The sequence below is a fragment of the Lepidochelys olivacea genome, assembly GCF_965140295.1.
Source record: "Lepidochelys olivacea isolate rLepOli2 genome assembly, chromosome: 1".
Classification (NCBI taxonomy): Eukaryota; Metazoa; Chordata; order Testudines; family Cheloniidae; genus Lepidochelys; species Lepidochelys olivacea.
In genome coordinates, this window is record NC_140411.1 from 178,520,124 (window position 1) to 178,545,099 (window position 24,976).

The following is a 24,976-nucleotide window of genomic DNA, read 5'->3' on the forward strand; positions in this document are numbered from 1 at the left end:
GATTGATTATGCTAAAAATTAAAGATAAATAGTTTAGAAAGAAAATTCCCCCAAAGTACATTAAATGTGTGTTAAACTTAATGGCATAATTCCATTTTATCTTCTTCAGAACAGTTTGCCATATACATTTTGTTTCTGAAACAGTCAGCCTTTCACTACAGAGAGCAGGGTTCACTAGTTCTCATTTCAAGGAAAACAAAATTGTTGTTGGATGCTCTTATGTCTAAATCTCATCAGTTCACCAGGATGTAATTTTACTCCCCTGAAGTAAAAAGCCGTCAGTGGTAAAGTGTGATGAATAGTTCACTCAAGTAGACGCGTCCGTGTGCATGTTTAATTCTGACCTTGCTATGCATGTGTTTAGCGCCTCTCAGTGCCTGAGTCAAGCCTGGTGGAGGTTTAATCCTGTGCCCTTGTACACGTATACTTGATTAGTAGTTGTGGTTATCTCAGCAGAAGACATTCCGCCCTCTTCCTTGTATTGGTCGGGACCCAGGCACTGGGGAGTCAAGTCAAAGGAGAAAGAAAAGAGATTTTTACATTAGCATTCTATGAAAGCCTTACTGTCTGCAGAACAAATTGATTGCTACAGTGTACCTGTGCTTGGCAATACTGCTGTGAAAGAAAGGTATGGTTGTAATCTGTTTTATTGTATTACGTATTGTGACACTCCAGGCATATTTAACATTCAGCTCTTTCTGTGGCACATGCTGTAAGCTTAAGTAAAGAACAAGAAATGAATGAATGAAAGTTTGTGAGAGCATTGAGTCTGCAGCTTTGTTTACTACAATCAACTAAGCCCATTCTAATAAGACAAATTTGCTGTGTACTTCACTGGTAACATAACCAGATTGATGATAAAAACTCACATATAGCGCTGAGTGACACAAATCTTTGTCACTGGTTGCAACATGCCTGCACAGATGCAATTCCAGGTTGAGGTTTTTTTAATATCCAAATGAATGGGGAAAAATCTAAGATGTGACTATTGATTTTGTTGTTCTAGTTAACTGCTGAGTATGGGTTCTCCCCCCCCCCCCTCCTTTTATTGAACTGGCCCAATGTATTGGTGCTGCAGAGGGAGGAAAAGCAAGAGGAATATATTATAGGGTATATGATACTGTTTAATATTATACTAGAGCAAGGCTTAGGAAAAAGTCTTGTGTAGTATTTGTGCTCTGTAGTTTATTTTCATTTGCATAGACATTTGTACCTTTTTTTTTTTTTTTTTAAATGTAGGTTAGTGCTGTTCATTTGCTATGTCAGTTACAGACTTTACCTAGTTGATTCTCTGGGTGTGGGGTTTTTTTTGTTTTTTTTTTTAGATGCTGTGCTGATGTCAATTGTATGTTTGATGGGAAGTGTAGAACAATCTGTTAAAAAGATTCAGGCTGCTTCATATTGAGCTGTACTCAGTGCTCCATTCTTAACATTGCTGAAGTTGTTTTATTAGTGATTGTTTGGATGTTTGTGGCCACATTTGAAGTATTTCTGCCCTTGTAATGCAAACAGTCTCAACCAGTTAAGTTTAGGACAGGTGGAAGACTTGTCCAGGACATTTAAATCTTGATGCAAACCCAATCTAATAACTTGATGGGGAAATGAAAATCTATCTTTGCTGATTTTTTTTTTTTTTATCACTAGATACAAGTTATCAGAGAGAGGCTTTTAAAACTGTCCCTCTACACGTTGTTCCAGTAGATGACGACAAGTAAACAATCTGCTTTAAGGAAACCAGGGACCTAAAAGATGCCAAATGCTGAAGTATTGACATGCATTACAATAGTTACTTTCATCATATGGCCTTGTAGATTTAAGATTAACACTTTATAGATGTGCAATATGTTTATACAAGAGTACCCTTGAGTTTATATTTTACAGCTTGCAAAGAGTGTGAACGTAGCCTTATGGGTGTAAGTTATTTATCATATAGACCCTTCGAAAACTAAAAATTTCTTCAAGAGGCATGGACCTAGTGGCAATATGATGTGATGGTTTGTAATTAAGTGTGATGGTTTGTATTTAAGTAACACATAATGAAATTAAAACTATTTAGTCTAAACTAATTTATACAAGGAAAGTACTCTGTGAATGGGATGTTCTCTTTCCCAGCACCTTTTGTAGTCAATTTAAAGCAATAAAAAACATGTTTTGTAATAAAATAAAAAAACAGTTACACAGGTTCTTTACATTCAAACCATAAGTTAAAAGAAACTGACCAAATTTACAAGAGTTTTAAAAAATCAATATTTAATTACTACAACACCTTAGAATTGGTTAATTCTTACTTAAAGCTTATTCCATTCTGCAATGACTTTTAGCTATTTTTAACCAGTTATTGAAAAGCTGTTTTGCTTTGAGTTTGGAGGAATACATTTGTTAGACAAATACAGGGCAATAATACAGTATTTCAATGCAAATAACTTTCCTTCATAAATAAATCAACCTATGACTTTAAATAAATGATAGAGGAAAAGAAAATTTCAGATTAAAATCATGTCAGACCTTGAAAACTCTACCAGCAAAGATTTTTCTGACTATTCCAAATATATGTATAATTTATTTTATTTTATTTTTGGATAAGCACTGCTTTTGGTATAGTATATATTCTGTGTTCAAGAGGAAGGAAGATGTTTTTGTTTTTAAAGGCAAAATCTTCCTTAGTGTTCATCACTTTTCATGCTAAATGACCTGTCATGGGATCCAGAACAATCTGTATGCTTAGGATGGGGTGTGGATTTGTTTTTTAATTGGAATGTAGGACTACATCTATAGAATTTAAACTTTCGATGTACAATATAATATGTTAATATGTTTGAAAACTATTTCCTTTTGCTGTTAATGTGGTGGGAAAACTTGGCCTGGAATGGATTTTGTGACTGTATCTTTTGCATCTGGGCTTTTTAAATCAAAGTGCTGATTTTACTGACTTTACAGGTTGCCAAGATCAGTAGTGAGTCCAGTGTGGACCTATCTAGTATAGCCTGCCCTTCAGATACATAAAGATATCTTTTAAAAATATGCAGAGTTGCCTGTAAATGCAGTATTCAATCATGGAAATGGAAGGGAGAGGATTACAGTTCATGCATCTTCCAACGGGTGTTATGCATGCCCAAGTCAAGATTGTGAAACTTCTGTTCCCCATTTCCATCCCTTTCCCTTCTGTTACCATGTTTCAGCACAAAGAACAGAGGAAGTTGACCTGTTGCATAACTTTCCGAAGCAAATGGAAATGTGTGTAAACAATTAATATAATCTTGTTGTTGTATCTGCAGCTGCTCAATTCACATTAATGCTAGAGGCAGTTGTGTAATTAATGTCCCCATGTACTGAACTGAGACTATTGCTAAAACTCTTTGGGGGAATTGTTGCATCTATTATGCTAGGTAATTCTTCCCTGAAAAATACAGGTGTTACAAATATTCTCTATTTTGAAACCTAGGGCCAGATTTTTAAGGCATGTAGGTGCCTAACTCCCACTGCAATTAATTCTCATATTGTTTGCCTTATTTCAAATTGTTGGATGCTGTATCCATTCTGAATTAACTAACTTTAGTTTAAACATAAAATTTATCATATTTGATCATGCAGTATGATCTGGATGGTGGGGAGCAAGCCTGGGGTCCTCTCTCATTTTATGGACTTAAACACACAAAATTTCTTAGTGTAGATTATCTGCAGGCTTTAGAGTTGTCAATTTTTGGTAGAACATATTCCTGGAGGTTTCATCACATGACATAATATTTAATTCCTGAGACTCCAGGACAATCCTGGAGAGTTGGCAACAGTAAAAGGCTTTTATGACAGTGGTAAAAACAACTGAGCTTTGTCTATACTTGTAGTTCCTGTGTTGCCCCACTGCTAAAAAATGATAAATTTTCTAGTGTAGACAAGGCCACATTGTGTAAATGGCCACAGACGCCTATGTTTGTATTTGTCTTTGTTTATGTATTATTATGAAAGCATTTGCAAATCTAGAAATAGCTTATTCTCTAAGTAGTAGTTTTGGTGCTTAAAGGATGCAAAAGTTCCAAACTATTTTTTTTTTCTTCACTCTCAATATGCTTTTCTTCCATTTGAGCCATAATAAGTAATGACCGATAGCAGAACCAAAGTCTGGGGCTTCCCCTTCTCCTCTCCCATTCCGAAGTTTCTTCTGGTATTTGCTTTTTTTAAACCAGTGGCGTGCACTTGGTGCATTCCTTTCTAAATGTTTTCTTTCATTAAAGCGATAAAAGCCATGTAAGGGGCCTACAAATTCTACTTGTAAAGGGGTCCAGCAACAGAGACATTAAAACACTCTTCAGAAAATGCCACACTTTTTTTTTTTCAAGACCAAACAAGAATGTTTGTGTTGTTGAAGCCTGTTTTACCAATTTCTTTATCCATAGGTGAAGTTTTGCTAGAGTTTAATAAAACACACATTTAAAGTTAATATTGTTTGATTAAAAAATACAAATTCTTTCTATGCTTTGGCTTCCACGATACCCATGGGATGATTAATTTCTGAAGGTTAGATTCTGCTGCCCCGTCACAGAGTAGTATCTTTTTTCTTCCTGCTATCAGCCCCAGTGAAATCAATGGGCTCCTTACAGAGTGAGATACAACTTTGTGTGAGGAAGTGTTCCAGAACCTGGATCTGAATTAGCAAAGCTGTTAAATGTGAAGGAAAAAAATCAGGTAGTCTTATCATCTGGCTTCTTCAGATCAGGTCCCTTTCCACTATGGCCCATCAAGGCCTCCCCCATGTGCTTCTCCTCTGCCTAATCAAGCCACTCCCAGAAGCACTCCAGGTGATCCAGATCAAGTGGCGAGTAGAAGCCGTATGACCAATTTAAAAAAAAATGGATTTTTGTGGGAGGGAGTAACAAGTAACGTACGTGTGTGTGTGTGAGAGAGAGAGATTTATTCCAAAACTACAGGGATTCATTGCGTTTAGAAATTAGTCGGTATTGATACATAGTTCAGTAGGACTATGTGGAGCAAGACAGTGGACCAATGACTAGCTTCAAAATTCTGTCTTCTGAAGCTGTACTGCTGTCCCATCAGCTCTCACAAGCCAGGAAGGCTTTGGGCCAGGTCCTTGCTTGGCCACGCTGAGCCAGGGTGGGAGAATCTCTGAGGGAAAATTAGGGTGCTGCAGGAAGTAGTGTCCCTGCCCCAGGATGTGGCCAATTCAGTATTGGACCAGTTGCCCTGCGTAGAGTTGTGCAGTATGCTACTGCTGTATATGCTGTCTGATGTGTAAAACCTAGATCTGGACTCGATTGGGTCATTAAAGACCCCCCATTGTTTGTTGTCAGATCAGGATATTTATTATAATGTCCTGGGTCTATTCCAAGTCATGTAACTGCAGTCTCCCCCTGCAATCCTGGATAGATGAGGAGATAAACTGTTATACACTATTTTCTGATACTAAACAGATGTGACGTTTTCACCCCGTATGCACCTATCAGTGGGGAGGAAGGATAGTCTTGTAATTAAAGTGCTTGACTGAAACTCAGTAGATCTGTGTCCCGTTCCCAAGTCTGCAACAGAGGTCATGGGTGACCTTGGGCCGGTCCGGTCGTTTTAATCTTCCTCTATCTCAGTTCCCCACCTGTAAAGTGGAGATAATAGCACTGCTCGACCTCAAAGGGTAGTTGTGGTGATATGTTCAGTGATGTTTGTGAAGTACTCTGATACTGCTGTGATGAGGACCATGTGTGTAGCTATTACTGTTTATTGGTAGTATCTGGAGACCCCAATCAGGGATCAAGCCCAGACTGTCAGACTTTGTACAAATAAATTACAAAAAGACATTCCCTTGCTCACAGAGCCTACAATTTAAATATATGATGCAAGATAACCAGCTAATACAACACACTTAAGATAAGTGCATAAGATAAGAGTAAAACAATTGTGATCAGTGTCATAAGCAACGATCACAGCAGGGTTGTTTTGTTTTTGGATTTCTTTTGCAGAGAAAGAGACATACTGTATTATTGTCAAAATCTTTTTCTCATAGTTAAGGCTTTCTGGCATCACTTCACCTAAGTGGAGGAAAGTAACATCTTTTTTTCATGCCTCTTGTGCCTTCAGTTGAAGAGAAGTAGACTGCTAAGAATGTTCGAATTAATCTAGAGAATTTTTCTCAGTGTGTATGTTTACTCCTGTGGCTATCATTTGGCAAAGAAAATAATTTCATGGAAGAGTTGCAGGAAACTGCACTGGATGAACATTTTTTATAAATAGTAAGTAGAGGCTATCATATAAAGTTGAAGTTCCTTCTGTGTCCCACCATGGGATAACTTGAGAATAATGGAATCTGTTTGCAGTTCTGTATTTACATGTGCAGTTTCTCTGGTTGTGTCATCTGAGATGTATCACTGAGATTAAAGGTGGCTGAACCAACTTCACATGAAAAAAACTAACTAGATAAAATTTGATCAAAATGGGCAGCAACTAATCACACAGTAGAGGAGAGAAGGAAAGGATTTACTGAAGAAGGGATTTATTGGCGTCACTAGATTTGTACAATGCTTATTTGCATATCCCAGTGCATCAATTTTATCATTCTTAGGGTTTGTTCTGGGAAGATTAACTTCAGTACAGCTTCCTTTCTTTTGATCATTCCATGCTATTAATGGCCACTACATATTACTGCACCCGGCAAGTGGCTCATTGTCCAGATGAGTTGGAACATTTTATCTATCCTCCCCATCAATGAAATCCTCTTTACAATAGTGGAGAAGGGAATCCTATACTATGAAGAGAGAGCCCAAAAACCATGCTGGTATTTCCTTATATCATCGACAAATCCTCCTTGAATATCTCCAGGGGCTTCATATCGTAGTGCATCAGTTTCAGGTTTCTTATCCTAGTTTACAGTATAAGCTCCACATAATTTTGCTTCCACTTACATCTTTGCCCTCACATTACACATGCTTCTTGCTGCTCCATCTTCTTCTCCTTCCTTCACTCATGACTTCATGCTCTTTATCACACTTTCCCATATACGTGGAATAGTATCTTTTCTCTCATCTTATAGTACCTTCTTTCTTCCTTCGTTCAAATTCCTCTTTGAAACCTATCGTGTAAGGAAAACCCTCCTCCCATCTTCCCTACTGCCAGACTGTTTGTTTCCTGAACTGTTGTCCCCATGACTTGTCTTAGTTTGTAAGCTCTTTGGAGCTGGAGACATATCTGTGTTCTGTAATGTGCTGTGTGAATTTATGGTGCTACAAAAAATTATTATAGTAATAATTAATGCCATTCTCTAGGGCTAGAGATCATTTGCAACACAGTTGTTCAAGGCAAATGTCAAAGGCAGAGAGACTTCTTCACATAAATCTGCCAGCATAAGAAAAGCCCAGGAGTACTTGCAGCAACTCTTGGTACACCAAATTGTTCAGCTTCAGAGAGGCTGTGACTGAAACACTGCCTATGTGAGCTAGGAGAGGAATACCAAGTCAACTTTGGGGGGGGAAAAAGCCAGGCTTCCCCTCTTTTCTCTTCTCCCCCTCCCCCCACTACAGGTAGAGAAGAACAAAATTTTATTTTAAAGCTTCTTTTGCTCCCATAGCAAAAAGAGGGTCATTATAGCACATCCGGTTGAGTGACCACCTAGGGTCCTGCTTCCTGCATTACAGTGGGCCAGGTTCTGATCCCAGTTTTATATTGGAGTCAGTTCAGAGAAATAGAATTTATTTTAGTGGTGTTACGCTGGGGTAAATCTGTAGTAAATGAGGTCAGAATTGGAGCCAATGGCGGCTGCCTTCTCTCACTTAAAAAAAGTGGTGGAGTGGGGACTCCATTGAGTTAAAAGCCTTTTGTTTTGAGCCAGAAAGGTTAGTTCTGTTTATAGGATGATTAAGAGGCATATTGCAAAGCCTTCTCTATTACATTGAACCAGGGCCTAGTTTATATTTAACTAGATCCCTAGGGTGATTTCCTTTCTCTTCCTTTAAATCTCTCCTCAAAATTCACTTCTTTTTTTTCCATCTATAATCTCCACTTTGGCACCATTTGCTCTCATGATTGTTTTAAAAATTATATCAAACAACCCACTCTCAAAATAAAGTTCCTCTATAAGCAGTGTTTCCTTTCTTCCTCTAGCCTCTCCTCTGTTTGTAATCTCAGGAGTGAAAGTAAATTGGAATCGGAGGGGGAAATCTCAGAGGGGAAAATTTCACTATATTTTTAATAGCACTAACCAAAGAGGAGGGGAGAGATCTAATCCCCTTTATGTTAACCCCCCAGGGCATCTTCCTCTCCTCATCAACACTCACCATGTTCTGTTGCCCTTTTCATTGCATTATCAGTTTTAGTTTGTTGGGTTTTGGGAGGAAGGAACCATATGTGGCTTTTTATGTGTCTATGAAGCACTTTCTATCACTATGCTGTTTTTTAAACAATAAATAACATGTTCTCTCCAGATCCTTTCTTTGCAATAGGAAGGGACAAAAATCAGTCTATTCTAGGGGCTAGTCTTGTTCATGGACTTCATTTAATTATCAGAGGTCAGTCTGACAATATAGGTATGCGAGGTGCCTCACAGACACAAATTTGTTCTGAAATGTTAACAGTCTAAATGTATACATGACATGATGAGGGAGGGCAGCAAACAGTAAGGAAGGACAGGCAAGGAAGGACAAGCAATGTGTTAACACGTAGACTCATTTTCATCATTTTGGTTCAGTTGTGTGTTTCATTTGACTCATTTCTCTTGGGTATTGTGGGAAGGATATGAATGGGGAGAACACAGTGGCTTGGCAGGCTACTCTTAGGAGGCCATCCTTGTGCAAGGAAGGAGCATGTCATGGAAATTCTTGTAGGAGAGGTTTCTGTTGCAATGAAGTTGGCATTGGTGAAGCAAAGTGGGTGTAGGGAGAGGGCTGCGATAAGAGATGAAGTCATATATGTCAGTGGGCCAGAGTTACCCAGGCCCAGAAAGCTATTAAAGCAAGACATTAAAACTTGGTATGGTGGACCGGGGAAGCCAGTAAAGGGAATAAAAAAGAGTGTGGTGAGGTGAGATGTGATCAGAGCAAATGGTAAGAGATAAATTTAGCAGCTGCATTTGGGATGTGCTAGGGGAGGGCCCTGATGATACCAGTGAAGCCAGAGAAGAGCAGGTTGCGGTAACTTAGGCCATGCCTATGCTAGTTAGCTTGCAGTGGCACGCTGTACAGATGCAGCTGCGCCGCTGTAAGATCTCTCATGTAGCCACTCTGTGCTGATGGGAGAGAGCACTCCCATTGACATAATAGCTACTACTGCTCGTGGAGGTGGTTTTATGTTGGCAGAAGAGGCTCTCCAGCAGACATAGCGCTCTGCACACGATCACTTATGCCAGCGAAACTTACGTTAGTCAGGGTGGTAGTGGTGGGTTTTTTTTGTTTTGTTTGTTCACACCCCGAGCAACATGAGTTTTGCTGACATAAGTGGTGGTGTAGACATGGTCTCAGTCGGTAGGTGATAAAGGCATGCATAAAAGTCTTAACTATGGGGAAAAAACAGGATTCCATCTTGGAGATGGAGAAAGAAATGTCAAGTTAAGGAACAACCTGGACATGTGGCAGGGGATGGAGGAGTTGAAGATAACCCTCTGGTGATGAGTAGGTGACACTGGCTAGTAGTGATAATAAACAGTGACAGAGAAAGAAGTAGGGACAAACAGGTAGGATTTATCTTCACTGCCTCTCGTACTGAGCGTTCTGACTTTGATCTCATGAATGGACCACTTATACATCCAAATTAACTGGGCATGGGGGATTCTCTTCTAGTTAGTTATTGACACCTCAGTAAGGGCTAGGAAAGGTTCCCTTTCATTGAGCTAATACAAAATTAACAGAATTTCTTTCTCACTACTATAGAAATAATGGATGTTTCCTGTCCTGTCTTCACTTTCTACTTTTCTGATTTAGTTTGTTTTTTGTTCTAAAATGGATTTGACAAAGGTCTAGGGCTGTCTCCTTTAACATAGGAGTTTCTGCCATCAGGGTTCTGAAGAAAAAGTATGTTTCCTTCTCCTCCTTCTTCCTTGTTTTCTCAAGCAATGAGTGGTAACTTGATCCACTTCAGAGGTTTAGTCTTTGTCACTTTTGTACAAGGAGGGATCGGATGATAGTTCAAAGACTGAAATGGGATGAGAAGTGACCTTCGTTTCCTTAGAACACCAGAGTGCCAATGAGTACTAATAATTGTATTGTTGTGTTTTGGGGGCATGGACAGGTGCTCGTTAGGAACTGAACTGAGGATTTTTTTTGCAATACACAATTTTTTTTTTCTGACTGTAGGTATAACTAGCCGCCTTCGGCACCCGTTTGATTGGACTGTACTTTGCCTGTCCAATATGAAGTGTATTTGTAATGACTCTGTTCTGTGAGCTTGGCTCTGGTTCTATAAGGCATGTTCTGTAACTGCATTAGCCCGAAAAGGGTTCTGCCTCCATTTGTATAGTAGTGAAACCATTCTCTTTTGAAAGGCATTGAAGGCAATCAACACAATAGTGAAACCTTCTGTGAAACCTCATAATAGCATCCACTAGTCACCTGTAGTCAGTGGAAGCGGGACCGAAATCCATTTATTAGTTTCATGTTCGTATTTTTGTAAGGAAAGTGAGACAAAAAGAAACAACAATTAGCATAATTCAGTAAGAGAACACCTGTATGTATGAAAGTTATCCATGTATCAGTACCATTGCATTACAGTGTATTGACTTAAAAACCTGAAGTCTCTCCACAATGGCGTGTTGACTTGGGAAACACCCATCATATGCACATTAAAAGAAAGGTGACTGTATCAAAAAGGACCTGGAGCAAGACCTTTGAGCCACGCTGGATCTCGGCACTGACAGATTAAGCTGAAAGTAAGATGCAGTCAGTTAGGCTGGGTGAGAGAGATGTGATTATGTTATACTGTAGGTAGTAATTTTATGCTTCATAATGCAAAGAAGTTGTGTGGTTTTTTTTTAATTAAGTAAATTGCATTTATTTTTGTATCTTGGACCCTCTTATTTGTACTCTGCCTACTAATATCTGCTGGGATGACTCCTAACATTCCAAATCACAGTACAGCTTTCAGTCAGCCTTTTACAAAGAAAATAACTTTGGGTGTGTGTACACAGCGCCAAAAAAAAACACAAAAAAAACCATGGCAGCTGAGTAGGGCTTGCTTTACAGGACTAAAAATAGCAGTGTAGATGTTCAGGCTCAGGTCTGAAACCTGGGGAGGGGGCAGGGTCTCACCGCCTGGACTCTAGCCCAAGACTGAACATCTACACTGCTGTTTTTAGCACTTTTGCATGAGCCCTACTCAGTTGACCGGGACTCTGATACTCATTGTCATGGTGGGTTGTTTTGGTTTTGGTTGGGGGTGTGTGTGTGTGTTTGTGTGTGTGTTGAATTTTATATGCAAATGTCCCTTCACCCACCCCCGCCCTCATTCACTCCAGATGGGGTAAGGAAGTGTGAATTATTGTCCTGAGGTCCAGAACTGACACATTTTGGTCTTAAATGGTCATTGAGTTTAAGATTTTAGGAATAATAGTAAGTGCTAGACCCACCTATACCATTACATTCAGGAGCTCACATTCCAGGATTTGAAGTATTATATACATTTGTTTCTTGGTCCCAATGGTTCATGAGATACCATAGCTTAAAAATATGACATGATTCACGTGAAAGATTTTTTGTTTTGTTTGTTTGTAAACCCTCATGGTATTAAAAACAAAAACCCTCACTGCAAGGCCTGAACATCATAAACTAAGGCAATGTGGTCAGATAGGTGGAGTGCTACAAATATAGTATCCATAAAACATTTTAAAACTTTATTTAAAAAAAAGAGGGAGGGGACTAAAGCAGTTTAAAATGTGGCATAAACAAAATAATTGAGAGCATATTATGGAATGAAGGTTTTATTGGCAGTGTTTGAGATGCCTGAATTACAAGTGACTTATGCAGGTCACCCCAAATGAGTGCCAGTAAAAGCTTTATACTAACACACATCATCCTATTTATAGAGCTAGATGTCTGTCTATATATAAACTGCTCCCAATCATGTCTAGGTTGACATCAAGTGAGCTGTATATGTGTTGGGTCGAAAGAAAAGCACAAGCTATACTCTTCCTCAAGCAGTTACGCATTATGAAAGCATCTGCACCCATCTCTCTCTCTCTCTCTCTCTCTCTCAATTTAAAAAAGTAAATGTCACATGACTTTGTTGCACAAGGCAATGTGTCTTTTATTTTTGTCTTTAAGTGTCAAAAGGTATGTCTATGAATGTGACCTATAAGCTAAATATTCTTTTGTTTGTTTTTTAAGCATTGAGAATGTAGAGGTTGGTGGATGGATGAATCGGTAGATGACTTTCATGGCTAACTATTTTCAGCAGTTTTAATAAGTTGCTACTGTGTTTAATCTGCTTATTGGCTCAACACTCAGCATTAAGGAGGCTGTCACAGTACAGCAGTATTGACATTGTTATGAAAAGGTTATTGTGATTGTGTTCTACATAGACCTTGTGTTTAGTTGCTCACTTTTTTCATAGTGAGATATGTGGTGAATGCAGTTCATGAAGATGGATGTGCAAGTGGGGGGACTTCAGTGTGTGCAACTAAGCAGACTATCATTTTAATTTAGGTTTAGATTGTGGCATGGAAAAAAGTCCTGTCTCACAAGCAAAGACCCTTGCACCCATGTGGAGTCCCATAGAAGTCAGTGGAATTCCAGACTGAAACAGGATATTAGATCTTTTTGAATCTTGACTGTTGGATTTTTTTCCCCCAATGTTGGGCTTTAATGTATGTTGATTGACAGTTGTAGTTAGTGGAAAATGGTGGTAGAAGGCACTCTCCCCCTTTTTTTGTTCAACATAAATTGTTCTTCCTCAGTTTTGTTAATTTTCCTCATAACAGTCCATATCAGATAAAACAGGCATACGGTATTGGTCTACAAAGATGGGGAACATCTTTTTGAAAATACAGTGTACGGAATGAATAAAATGTAGTGTTTCACTTGTAAGTTGACTTAAAAAACAAAACAAAAAACCAGGAGCTTTGAACAAATGCCAGCTGTTACATCAGTCCTGTTTTGTAATCTTTCTTGCTGATCTGTGACCTTGACCTTGTACTTGTACTTGTTTGTATGTCAAATCTATTTTAGGGATGGACAAACCATAGTTCAGTTTAATAGGCTTTATATTCCAACCTCACAGGATGTCCCACTGCAATATAAAAATTAAAGGAAGTTATTCCATTTCGGTTTTTTTCCTGACCGCTTATAGTCTTAAAATCATACCTTTGAAACTTGGTATGATTGACACAATAATAGGTTTTTGTTTTTGTTTTTTATTTGTGTAATCTGGAAGATATTTTCTAGACAGTGCATGCTTTTTGTTAGTCTTAAGAATGCTAAAACGCTTCAACAAATTTTTTTTGTCTGTTTGATGATTGGATTCCCCTCTTTCCAGTAGAAGATGGTCTTTGTTACATACAAAACCTCTACAGCTCCCGAACATATTGGTTTGTTTTTGTTGTTACTTAAGTTTTGTATACGGTTAAGTTTTATGTTGGTTTTCAGATAGATGATACTTGTTCAATGTCCATTTAGACCCCCCAGTTCAGAAGTCCATCTCTATTCAGCAAAGTACTTGAGCACATGCTTAACTTTAGTATGTACTTAAATGGGACTTAAGCACATGCTTAAGTGCTTTGCAGGATTGAGGCTTTGGAACAAATGACTTTTGTTGTATGTACAGTGAAATTGTTGGAATGGTGGTGATCACCCGCTAATCCTTATTAACAAGCAGTGGTAGCCAAAAATTGTTGTTTGTGGGATTCTAATTAGCAAAATGTTGCCTTGACTTTTTTTTTTTACTTTGGGGGGAATGTTTTATGTGTGCACAACCATAAACTTTTTTCAGAGATCAGTAAGTGCCTATGTACTTTTTTGTTGTTTTATATAGTTTTAAATGAGTCCGAGTACCTGTCTGAACTTTCTTGACATTTAATGGAACAAGCAGTGAAGATAAATAGCCTTTTCTTGTTGCTTTGCAATTATTTTCTTGTTTTAGCATTCATGAAAGACAGATATAAAATATCCTGGTAAGAGCTATTTCCACAACTTTGTGACAGCATATCATCTTTTTGCTTAAAATGCTTGTCATTTTTATCAACATAAAATTTGAGGAATTACTTTAGAGTATGTCCTTGTGTTGAGCATTTACGATAGTTAAGCCCCAGCATCTTTCCCCACCCCTTCAATCATAGCTTTGTGGCAGTGAATATAGAATAACATTCTCTATTCATGTTAAAGTAGTGATTCAACTACTCGAAAAACATTATGATGCTATAGCTAGCTTGTGTTCATAAGTGAGGAGGTTGCAGCCTAGTTTTTGATGTTTTTAATATTATTTTATTTATTTATTTGATGTATTCATGTACAATATGTGTTACTTTTAAACTGTGCAAATAATATTTAGGATTCATGTTGTGAGCACTTCTCACAGTCATTCTTGCACAGTTATGGTGGAGTTGCCATAACGTTCCTTACTGTATGTTGTTAGTCTCTGAAATTTTCCCGCTTAGTTTTATATGGCGTTGGCTTTCAGGTTGCATCTTTATTTCCAGTAAATAATATGACTTCTCTGGAGAAAAATCAATTTTACTTTGTAGTAGAGATTTTCTGCTAATGCAAATAGTTCCTGTCCCACTTGACAGAAATTGTACAAGGTCTTCTCCATGCTAAGCCATTTGTGGTTTGAGAAACTAATAGTACCAGTTAACATGGGGGCCATTGTTTAAAGATGGTGGTACGATATTGCAGTGGATTTTTCATTTTATCATGGTGGTAAAAGACAGGATCACTGAATTCTGCCCTATCTTGTTCCCATTAGTATGAAATGATGGCTTGTTTGTTTTTATTGTTCTAATCTGTTTTGAGGAAAACATTCAAGAAAATGACCCACATCAGAACATTAGTCTCAAAGTGGATGAACTGGTGTCACACTACCTTGGTTACTAAGCATTGTGTGCCTTGATGCACATGCATTTGATGATGATGATTTAAAGAAAAAGAAAGAAAAACCTACAACGGGAGGTTACTTTTCAATGTGAATGTCACCAACCATTTAAAGCTATTCCAGCAATTCCAATAGTGCTACTGAGAATTGTAAAACTTCCTGCAATAGAGAAATTGGCCACTAGCTTTCTACAGCAGGTATGAGGTCAGAGTTCTGTGGAAACACATCATCTGTGAGTATTGATCAAACCTCAATGGCATGACTGTCCTGAGGAGAATATTGATTTCTTCACTGTATATGAATGAAGTTTCATTCTTTGGGTGTTGGCAAGTAAAATGCTGAATTGGTAATTAGTTGTCACAAGTTTAAGGACAATAAGAATCTGGTGAGATTTTTTTTTCCATTTTAAATTTAAAATTAAATAAGTATCGAATAGGATTGGAAAAAAACAACCTCTCCATCCCTTTTTTGCCATCAGTCTTGTATTCAAGTGTGAATTAGACAGTTCCACTTTCAGCTGTCAGTCAATGATCAGTTGCATATTTCACTGTCGAGATTTGGTTTTCTATTTCCCTGCCGCCCCCGTGACCTCTTCTGTATTTTTCGGTATTCTTCAGTATGTTCTTCCTTACTTTTTCTTTTTTCTCCAATAGAAGCAGGTTGCTGACAGGGACAGTTCTAGGTGTCAAACACTCAATCCGACTTTGTGACTTAAATTATAGGTAGGGCTATTTCCCTTGACTGCCAGAATAATGGACAAGAGACTTTGCAAACGTATCAATTTCTAGATTAGAACATTACAGGTTAGAAGATCCTAGATTACTCGTATGGGCTTACTTTTCTTTAAATAGCCAGGCATAGGGTGACAATTGTGTTTATAAAATATAATAAAATGCATATTATTTAAACTACATATTATTTTCTTTATTTATACCTATGGCTAAGGGGTTTTAAGAGGTCCTGTGATACTTGTGTGTTGTTAAAGATGCTAAATTTAAACATATAGAAGAAGAGTACCTGATTCCACCAGTAGTATTTCCAAGGGGAAAGAATTGACTTTCTGAATGTGGAAGGCTTGTGACAGAAACTTTCTCTGATTTAATTTGTCTGTAGTTAGATGTGAGAGTTATACTAGTCAGCAACTCTGTAGGTTTATTCAAAATTTATAATAAATTCCTACTGCTTATCCTTCCAACTGAATTTCAGTCAAATCCTCCCCCACCCCATAGAAAGCCTTGGGAAAACAAATGAATGTAGGGCAATTTCCTAATGTCACTAACTCCAGGCTCTGAATGATCCATTGTGGGAACTGAGTGCCAAAACTGAGAATCCGTCCCTTCCTAACAAACTACTCCCATTTAAGCCAGGCGTTGGGTAGGACACCTGAGCTTATCACAGCTGTCATGATATCAGAAGGAGAAAGCCAGGACCCAGACCGTCTGGGACTTGGTAGGTCAAAACCAATGCCTCAGACTTTGCTCAGGTTTCAGAGTAACAGCCGTGTTAGTCTGTATTCGCAAAAAGAAAAGGAGTACTTGTGGCACCTTAGAGACTAACCAATTTATTTGAGCATGAGCTTTCGTGAGCTACAGCTCACTTCATCGGATGCATACCGTGGAAACTGCAGCAGACATTATATACACACAGAGATCATGAAACAATACTTCCTCCCACCCCACTGTCCTGCTGGTAATAGCTTATCTAAAGTGATCATCAAGTTGGGCCATTTCCAGCACAAATCCAGGTTTTCTCACCCTCCACCCCCCCACACACAAACTCACTCTCCTGTTGGTAATAGCCCATCCAAAGTGACAACTCTCTTCACAATGTGTATGATAATCAAGGTGGGCCATTTCCTGCACAAATCCAGGTTCTCTCACCCCCCTCCAAAAACCACACACACAAACTCACTCTCCTGCTGGTAATAGCTTATCCAAAGTGACCACTCTCCCTACAATGTGCATGATAATCAAGGTGGGCCATTTCCAGCACAAATCCAGGTTTTCTCACCCCCCTCCAAAAACCACACACACTTTGTTGCCAGCATGGATTGCAGGCAACAACTAAATGCTTCTAAGGTGTAGCCCCACATAGGGTGCCTTTCAGTAATATGTTGTAAAGAGGGTAAAAATTTGGATAACTTCTGATGAGGTCAGCAGCAGCGTAATTCACAGGTTCTAGTATGTGCCATCCCTCAGCATTTCCAGAACCTTAACTGGCTCAAGTTCACGCAGAGAAGACACTCTCTTTTTATTGCCCCAGAGTGACAACTGTGCTGCAGCAGAGAGAGACAGGTTGGTCTAGTTATTATCTGCAAAATAATTTGGAATTGTCTCCATAAGAAAACGCTCCATTCTGTTGCAAGATGCAGCAGAATAGAAGTTCTGACATCCACAGATTTCTGGATGTTGTGTTGGAAGTGAAGAGATAGGTAGAACCTAGAAAGGTTCAGAAATAGTCTGATTTAGTTTAGTGTGAGTATGACTTTGTTTTAAAAGTAAGTGTGTGTGAGAGAGAGACTGTATGTTAACTAAAAATTGGCTTAAATGTATGAACTGTACGTTTATATATGTGTAACTTGGTGACTAAGGTGGATTTGCCTCACCCAAGGATGACACATATGTATTCTCTAGGTTTGTGGATAGATGAACTATCCATTTAAACAGGTTTGAGATGGGTCAGTATTTTAATGGTGCGGGAGACACTAGAAGTGTTCCTTTCAGTAGATACAATTCACCTCAGAAAAGTGCTATGTCCCAGCAGTATATTTTGTGATGCAGGCAGGGCTTGGAATCAGCTGGTTTGTGGTAGTGCCAGGTATTGGCACCTCTCTCAGGCAGCTACCAAGGTTTCCAGAAACTCCATTTTCAACTTAAAAAAAAAAAAAAAAATCTTCTGGCTTTTATGATTGTGAAGAAAACTTCAAAAATGTTGACCATGTAATTAATGCAAATATGTCTACCTGAGTCTGCAGAGAGCCTAGAACAATAGAGGTGTGAACTGTGCCAGTCATCTCAGTGAGGTGTCCATGGATGATAATTGATTTAAATGTTAACTGTTTCATTCCTCATCTCAGAAGAAAGAGAAGGACCATCACAGATCTGCACAATTAGTCTACTGTGAATGAATGAAGTCTCACTTTGGTACCAGAAGTAAATGACATTTGAGAGATACTACCACTTATCTTTTCACTGGTTGTAAAGAAGCCAAGCCTAAAGAGCCCAGTGTTGCTCAGAGAGCTGTATGTTCATATTTTGAACCTCTCCACAAACTGTTGCTTGTAAGGTCTTTCCTTTTGCTGGTTCACACAGGTGGAGCTAAATTTGTGGACAGTGTTTGGGAGAATACCACCCCCCACACACACTCACACAATTTGACCCCTGGGTGCAGGAGATGTATTAATTCGGATGAAATGTAAAATCAGGGTCTTGACAGCTGTGGCTATTAAAGATCACAATGCTAGTCAAAAGGTATCTAATATACATGGTGTATCCTGTTGAGCTCTATAACTTGAGAAATACCATAAAGTATTGTAATAAATGAGGAAAATTAGTGTGTATATAACGTATACAGACCTGATGTTGCATTAACCTGTGGTCTGACCACAGTTCTCCCTTTTATCTTTACGCTGACTGGTTTCTGGTTCTTTTTCCTATCTATCCTGATCCTTCTTCCTGCCCCCACAGCACCCTCCCTATACATGCCTGCCCAGGCTTCTCACTCATTATGCAGAAGCACTCATATAGCTTTCCACCCTCTCTACCACCACCCCAGAGACAGGCAGGCTGTGGAAATGTAGGCCTGCCCCTTTCTGTATTACATGTCCTCCCAGAGCTCCTTATTGCCAGGGAAGTGACCCACTTGTGGATCCCTGGACTCGTAGAATTTCCCTGTGAAACTTGGGGGAAGGAGAGAGAGACATTGTCTCCTGGGAATCTGATCAAACTTGTCGTATGGGAGGAGGGGAAATTTTGTGGAGGCGGCCTATGTTCTGCTTCATCCGCCAGAGCAGTCATCCTTGTGCTGTTTCTCAGGTGTTGGGTTACTGCTACTGAATTTGATTGAACAGTCTGTCACTTTTGTTCTCACTGGCAAGAACATTTGTTGTGTTAGCCAGGAGTTTTGTGTTCATGTCAATTTTGTGTGACTGAAATATTGAACTGTTCACATGCTGTGATGAAATGGTACATTTTGACGACTCCTTGAGCAAGGATGTCCTCCGATCTGGAATTAGTTTTCTTGAGGATTATTTTAATTGATTATAAAGAACTAATGTGAGTATCTGGCCTGGTGTGTTCTAGTGTTTGAATACGGAAATATGCATGTGAGGGTACGGGGTTGGAGGGGGGAAGAGAAAGAGAAACCTATTCTACTCCCTTTTATGTTCAATAGCTTTTTTGTTATCAATATCAAGAATGTTTATGGGTTGATTTTAAATTAAAATGTGTTACGGTCCAAATTAATTTCAAGAACTGTGTGTAGCTTAATTTCATGTACCAGCCAGTTGTCAAACCTTCTCTTATACAGTATGATCTTAGCGTTATGAATTAATTCAACAAAACAATGAGAAGGTTTTATTCCTCTTCCACCATTTTGTCACCAGAGGGATCTCCCAGTGATGCATATATAACACATAATGGCTTATCCCTTTTCTAGACTATGGATAATGATGATGTCTTATCGTTCTAGAATTCAAAGAGGCAAGTCTGAGCATGTCTATAAAGTCGTCCTACAAGCTGTCTAATATTTGCATGTTGCTATGATAAGGAAGGTGTTAAAGCAACCCACCTTCATTAAGCGGTTTCTGTGTTCTTGATGATCAATTCCTAATCCCCTTCTTTACTTCCTCATCCTTATTTATTTAAATTCACCTCTGTTGCTTCACATCTTTATTTCATGGTTACTTCATATTGAAAAGAAAAACAAAAACATTTGAAGGTGGTGAGCCTGGTTCTTCACTTGCATCCTTATGCAGTCATTTACATCTGCACAAAGTGAGTCCAAACCAAAATGGTAGTATTTTGAAAACATTTTGCAGAAGTGTAAATTACTGCATCATGCATAAAGTCACAGAGAATCAGGCCATGTATTGCCAGTAATGGTGGGGCACCCATCCAGTCCTGTGCAAAACGTACTGTTCAGGAAAGACTGGTGGGTACAGCATTGGACTAGGACTCCTAAATTCTTTTCCCAGTCCTGCCACTTGCCTGTTGTGTGATCTTGGGTAAGTCTATTCACCTTTCTGCAACTCTCCTTTTAGATAGGTAGGAATGTTGGTCTGGTGGCTAAAACACTGGACTGGGATTTAAGAGACCTGGGTTCATATCTGGCTCAGCCAAGCTTCCTGTATGGCCTTTAGCAAGTCAGGTTAATTCACCTGTGCCTCAGCTAATTCATCCATACTTCAGAGTTGTTATGAAGACAAAATCCATGAATGATTGTGAGGTGCTCCAATGCTAAGGTGATATGGCCATATAAGTAGGCAGATAGATGAGAAATTGTGTTGTTTTTTTGCAAATGGGAGTCTAGCACAGCAGGACACTGAGGAACGAGAAGTTTTCGGTTTTGGGGTGGGGTGCTAAGAAAGGTATGTCATAGATCCAGCTGATTGCTGCCCAAACTGACCCTTATAACTAGCAAGATTTTGAGGTTAATTGCACCTTCTATAGTTTTCCTTCCGAGGGTCCTGTCTGTTACTTTTTGCTAAATTGGTCTATTTGTGTGTTCCAAGGAATTGCATTTGAGTCCTAGAATTGGAAAGTGCAGTGGCCTGTGACAACATTAACTTGCTCTTTTCCCATCCATAGTTTGGATACCCACCCTCTTTATGAGAATTCCTGTAAGGATACTTCCAGCCATTGCAGATTTCTCTAGATTTATACTCCTCTGAGACATAGTAGAGGTGGAGAGGAGAGATCTCCATGTTACCCAGGCAAAGAATTCCAAGGAAGCACTATGAGAACAAATTTGACTACCCCTGAACAGGAGTAGCCCTTCAACTGGGATGATCTAGTCCAAAATAATTTACTTTCATTCTCTACCCCTTAGAAATTGTTAGTTTAAAATGCAATTCTGAGATAGTGATGATACTACAGTAGTTGCTAAAATGTCTGAATAGAAAAATGGCACAGGAATTAATTCTGGATTTGATTCATTGGACTGGAGATGCAATGTGCACATAGTGAACTAAATAGGAGAATGACCATTCTTTATGGTCTCAGATTAGGTTTTAAACTGCTGTTTAGAAATAGATTCATTCTTATAACTTTTCATTGTTTTAATGGGGTCTTGAAAGTTCCTTTGTCTCTAAAGTAGTGGTTTAACTTTTGAAAAGATGTTCTCAGAAGATTAATTACCTTTTTGGCTTCAGTGGTATCTTGTTATCAAAAGAGCCTAAAAGTATGTTTTAGTCACTTGATTTTATTTTCCCATCTTTTGAAATCACCAAAAGTATAGTCTCTGGTAGCAAATCTGTTGACACCTGAAAGTTATTGCTATGGTTCAGGGTAGGCGTACCTTTGTCCCCACCAACCAGTCTCCCCTGGGCACACTTTTCAAGTGACAGTCCCAGCACCTACTCTTCTCAGAGTGGAATCCTACAATTCACCCCTCTTGTATACTGCTGCTTCAAGTTACAGCACCTCTGTTTACCAACAGTTTTTCCTTAGCAGATCCAAGTAGGTTTACCCATTGCTTTTAAACTTTAGTCCTATCTAAAGCTTACCATTCCCTTCAAGATTTAGACAGGCTTAGCTACTCCCATGGACCTTCCTCCCTGCTTCTGAGGACTGGGATTCCCTCTGCTTTTCTGCAGCCTCTCCCTTTTCAGCTTCAGGGCTAAGACTTTTAACACCCCTCTCCTCTCTCCCCCCCTCCCCCCTTTGTTTCGTTTTCCCCACTTGGATTTCTCTTTCCACCCCACCCCTTTCCTTGGGTTACTAGCCAACCTGTTGACCAGAGAGAGCATAGTGGGGTTAAGAGGTCAAAGTAATTGACACCTGTTCTGTTTAAGCACAGGTGATTGGGCTATGTACAGCCCTTGATTTGGTTTCTGCAGATATGCAAAAACTACTCAGAACTGAGTTAACCCTTTTCACCCCTGTAGCCGATAGCATGATAGTAATCAAATAGAGGTGCACATCATATTCATAAAAAAATAATGTGGATAATCGCACTATACCCAAGAGAGAGTGAATTAATCTTTTGGATCTTGTTGCAATGGAAAGTATTATATTTTTAGTTCAGAGACAATACAATTGGTCTGTTTATCTGAATATTTGCTTAATTTATCCATTAGTTTGTCATAATATTTAACTACAGTATCTAACTCTAGAGTGCATATATGTTAAGGATCCATTTCAGTAAGGTTACTGGTTTGTTCAAGGATAAACACATTCCTGAAGGTTTCTTTACTGTTTTCTACCTTTACCTCTTACAATCCTGCCTTTCTCTTTGCTGCTGTACGAAGCTTCTGTAATACTGTGTATTAATAACTTTATATATAATTATGAACTTTAAAAGAACTTTGTAAATCTCTCAACCCATATCTCCGATGTGTGTATCAATGCTGCTGATCTACCTTTGTGTATTAAATCTAAACCTGATCTCAATTTCCACATAGCCATAGTATTGAGCAGAGTGGAACAAAAATACATGAGACAAAGAGGCCTTTGAAATCTGCAGTTTTGAGACAAATACCTTTTAGATCCAGACCCAAAAAAGGCAACTAGCTACTCTGCTTCCCATCAGAAATATGAAAAGTGTATTTCATCCTCTGCACCTGACTTCGAGACCCAGCTTAACTCTCGACAGATTAGCTCAGCACATTTTATCTGTTATAAAAACATACACAGTGATTTACAATATTACATAATAACTGTTTCTTCACTTGCCCCAATTAATTGCCTTATTAAAAGAGCTGGTGAAGTCCTCATTCCTCATACTTCTATGTATTTTTTTCAGATTTAATCTTTAGCAAATGGCCACTTTGATCAATGTATCAGTTTCTCTAAATTATCAATTTCTCCTGCTGTGAGTAATTTAAAAAAAAATCACTTCTTGTGCAGTTTCTATGAGTAAACTAAACTGTCTACTATCACAGAGCTCTTATGCACCTGAGGGATTTGCATAAATACAATGTCTTTGTTTAATTACTCAGAGCTGGAGAGATTTGATTTAAATCAAGAATTGGCATAAAACATTAGCTAAAGTATTTAATTTAAAAGTTACCTGCAAAGGATTTCTTCAATGTTGCACTTTATTAGTTTGTATGATATCTGAAGAAGGTTTAAAAATATTTGGGTTTCCTTCCCCCATTTGTGTATGGGGTTTTTGTTTTTTCATCTCAAAAATATCAAGAACGTGTAGTCTTGTTTTCTCTGGTTTTGCTTAAGGTTCTCTTAAAAAGATCAGAATTTACAATAAGCATATGCTAATACCTTTAATTGGGGGCTGGGGGGAATGCAGAAATTTTAACAAAGGCCTTTCTCCAAAATGTTAACAATTAACAAAAACATCCTCAACTTTCACTCGCTTGATTTTGGCAATGACATTTCATTCATTCAGTCATCATAGAACCTTTCCAAGGCAAACAAAATCTGGATTCCTCCTTTTCTAATACCTTAAGTTTTACACTGTTCAGGTCATTTGTCCTGAAATACCAAAGCAGGGCTAACTTGGATTATCATAAGTCTTTAGGAATAGTTGGACTTGTGTGTTTAAACCATTCAAGGATGAATACAATTTTTCTAGTTGTAAAAGAAGTAAAATTATTTCTAAAAAGAATTCTCTTAGGCCAAATGCTGCCTTCAGAGTCTTCTGTGGACTCCTGATTCTCTTCTGAAATGTGCAAACACAGCAGGAGTAAACCATTTTTTCTCCCTGAATACACAGCATACCCAAATATTTGAAGAAATTAGCTTCCCACAGGGTGATCCACTGTGAGTCCTTTCTTGCCTTAAGTACAAACCACACCCCCTCTAGGTAGTCTTCACCACCACCATGCTTTATTATACTGTTCTAGCAGGCCACCGCCTGTAGTGCTATTTGCATATTTACAAGTCCTAGCCAGCTCTTCCACTTGCTTCTGGGAAAGGGAACAGTCTTAGCTGCAGCCAGCTCTACCTTCCTTCAGGCTCTCAGCGCCTCCTCCTTTCAGGGCTTCCTTCCTCCTTGTTTATCATGCTGGGGTTGCTTCCCCCTCTAATTAGCCCTTCAGCTGTATCTTCGCTTTTAACTGATCCTCTAATTAGGTCCCAGTTAGTTTTATATTGATGGGAATTTGAGTGACAGGGTTCTGAGTCAGCTCCTGACTCAGCACATCTATTACACAGCCTTAGTTTATTAGCATTGCATTTGCCAACTACTTGATGTTCCCATTAGGAACCCTGATTTTCAGGGACTGCTGATTTTAATTCACACTGAGGTGATATTTGGCAAGAGTCTGCCCCGGGGCTTATTGTTTGGGAGAAGCTGTAACATAGTAAACAGCATTTAGTTAGATGAATACAAACGTAGCATACTTACTTAGTACTCCTTTTCTTTTTGTGAATATAGACTAACACGGCTGCTACTCTGAAACCTTCTTTAGGTCTTGTTCATATCCTTGACTAAACGTAGAAACAACTGTAGTTAGTTCTGTTATAAAGTATGGGTAGTGTGTGTCTGTATCTCTGAGAGCAAAGCTGAGACTTCAGTAATCTTTAGATGACTTTAGACTTGATGATATTCTAAAAATGCTGGTGTGTAATTTTTTTATGACAGATTTGTAGGGATTCATTATACTGCTTGAAATATGAAAACTGAGGATTTGCACAGCCTGAGTATATAGGTTACAAAAAGTATGCATTTTTAACTGTTCTACTGACATTTCTAGAACTGTGGTGTCCCTTTAACCTATGTCTGTATCTCTTGGGTGTAATTCTGGTCACAGTATAATCAACAGCAAACCTTGTTCTTTAAACTTGAATTCACA

The 24,976-nt window shown here is 38.6% G+C and overlaps 1 protein-coding gene across 4 annotated transcripts in view; it reads left to right on the plus strand.

Annotated features, from left to right (window-relative positions):
* Nucleotides 1–24,976, plus strand: part of NRIP1 (nuclear receptor interacting protein 1) — a 97,776-nt gene that overhangs the window by 63,100 nt on the left and 9,700 nt on the right. Inside the window, exon 1 of one of the 4 annotated variants that reach the window (XM_084628457.1) lies at nucleotides 509–628. The exons of the other annotated variants lie outside the window; for them this stretch is intronic. The gene's annotated coding sequence lies outside the window, so the exon portion shown is untranslated. Of the gene's footprint in view, nucleotides 1–508; nucleotides 629–24,976 lie in introns of those variants that run through there. 4 annotated transcript variants of the gene reach the window in all.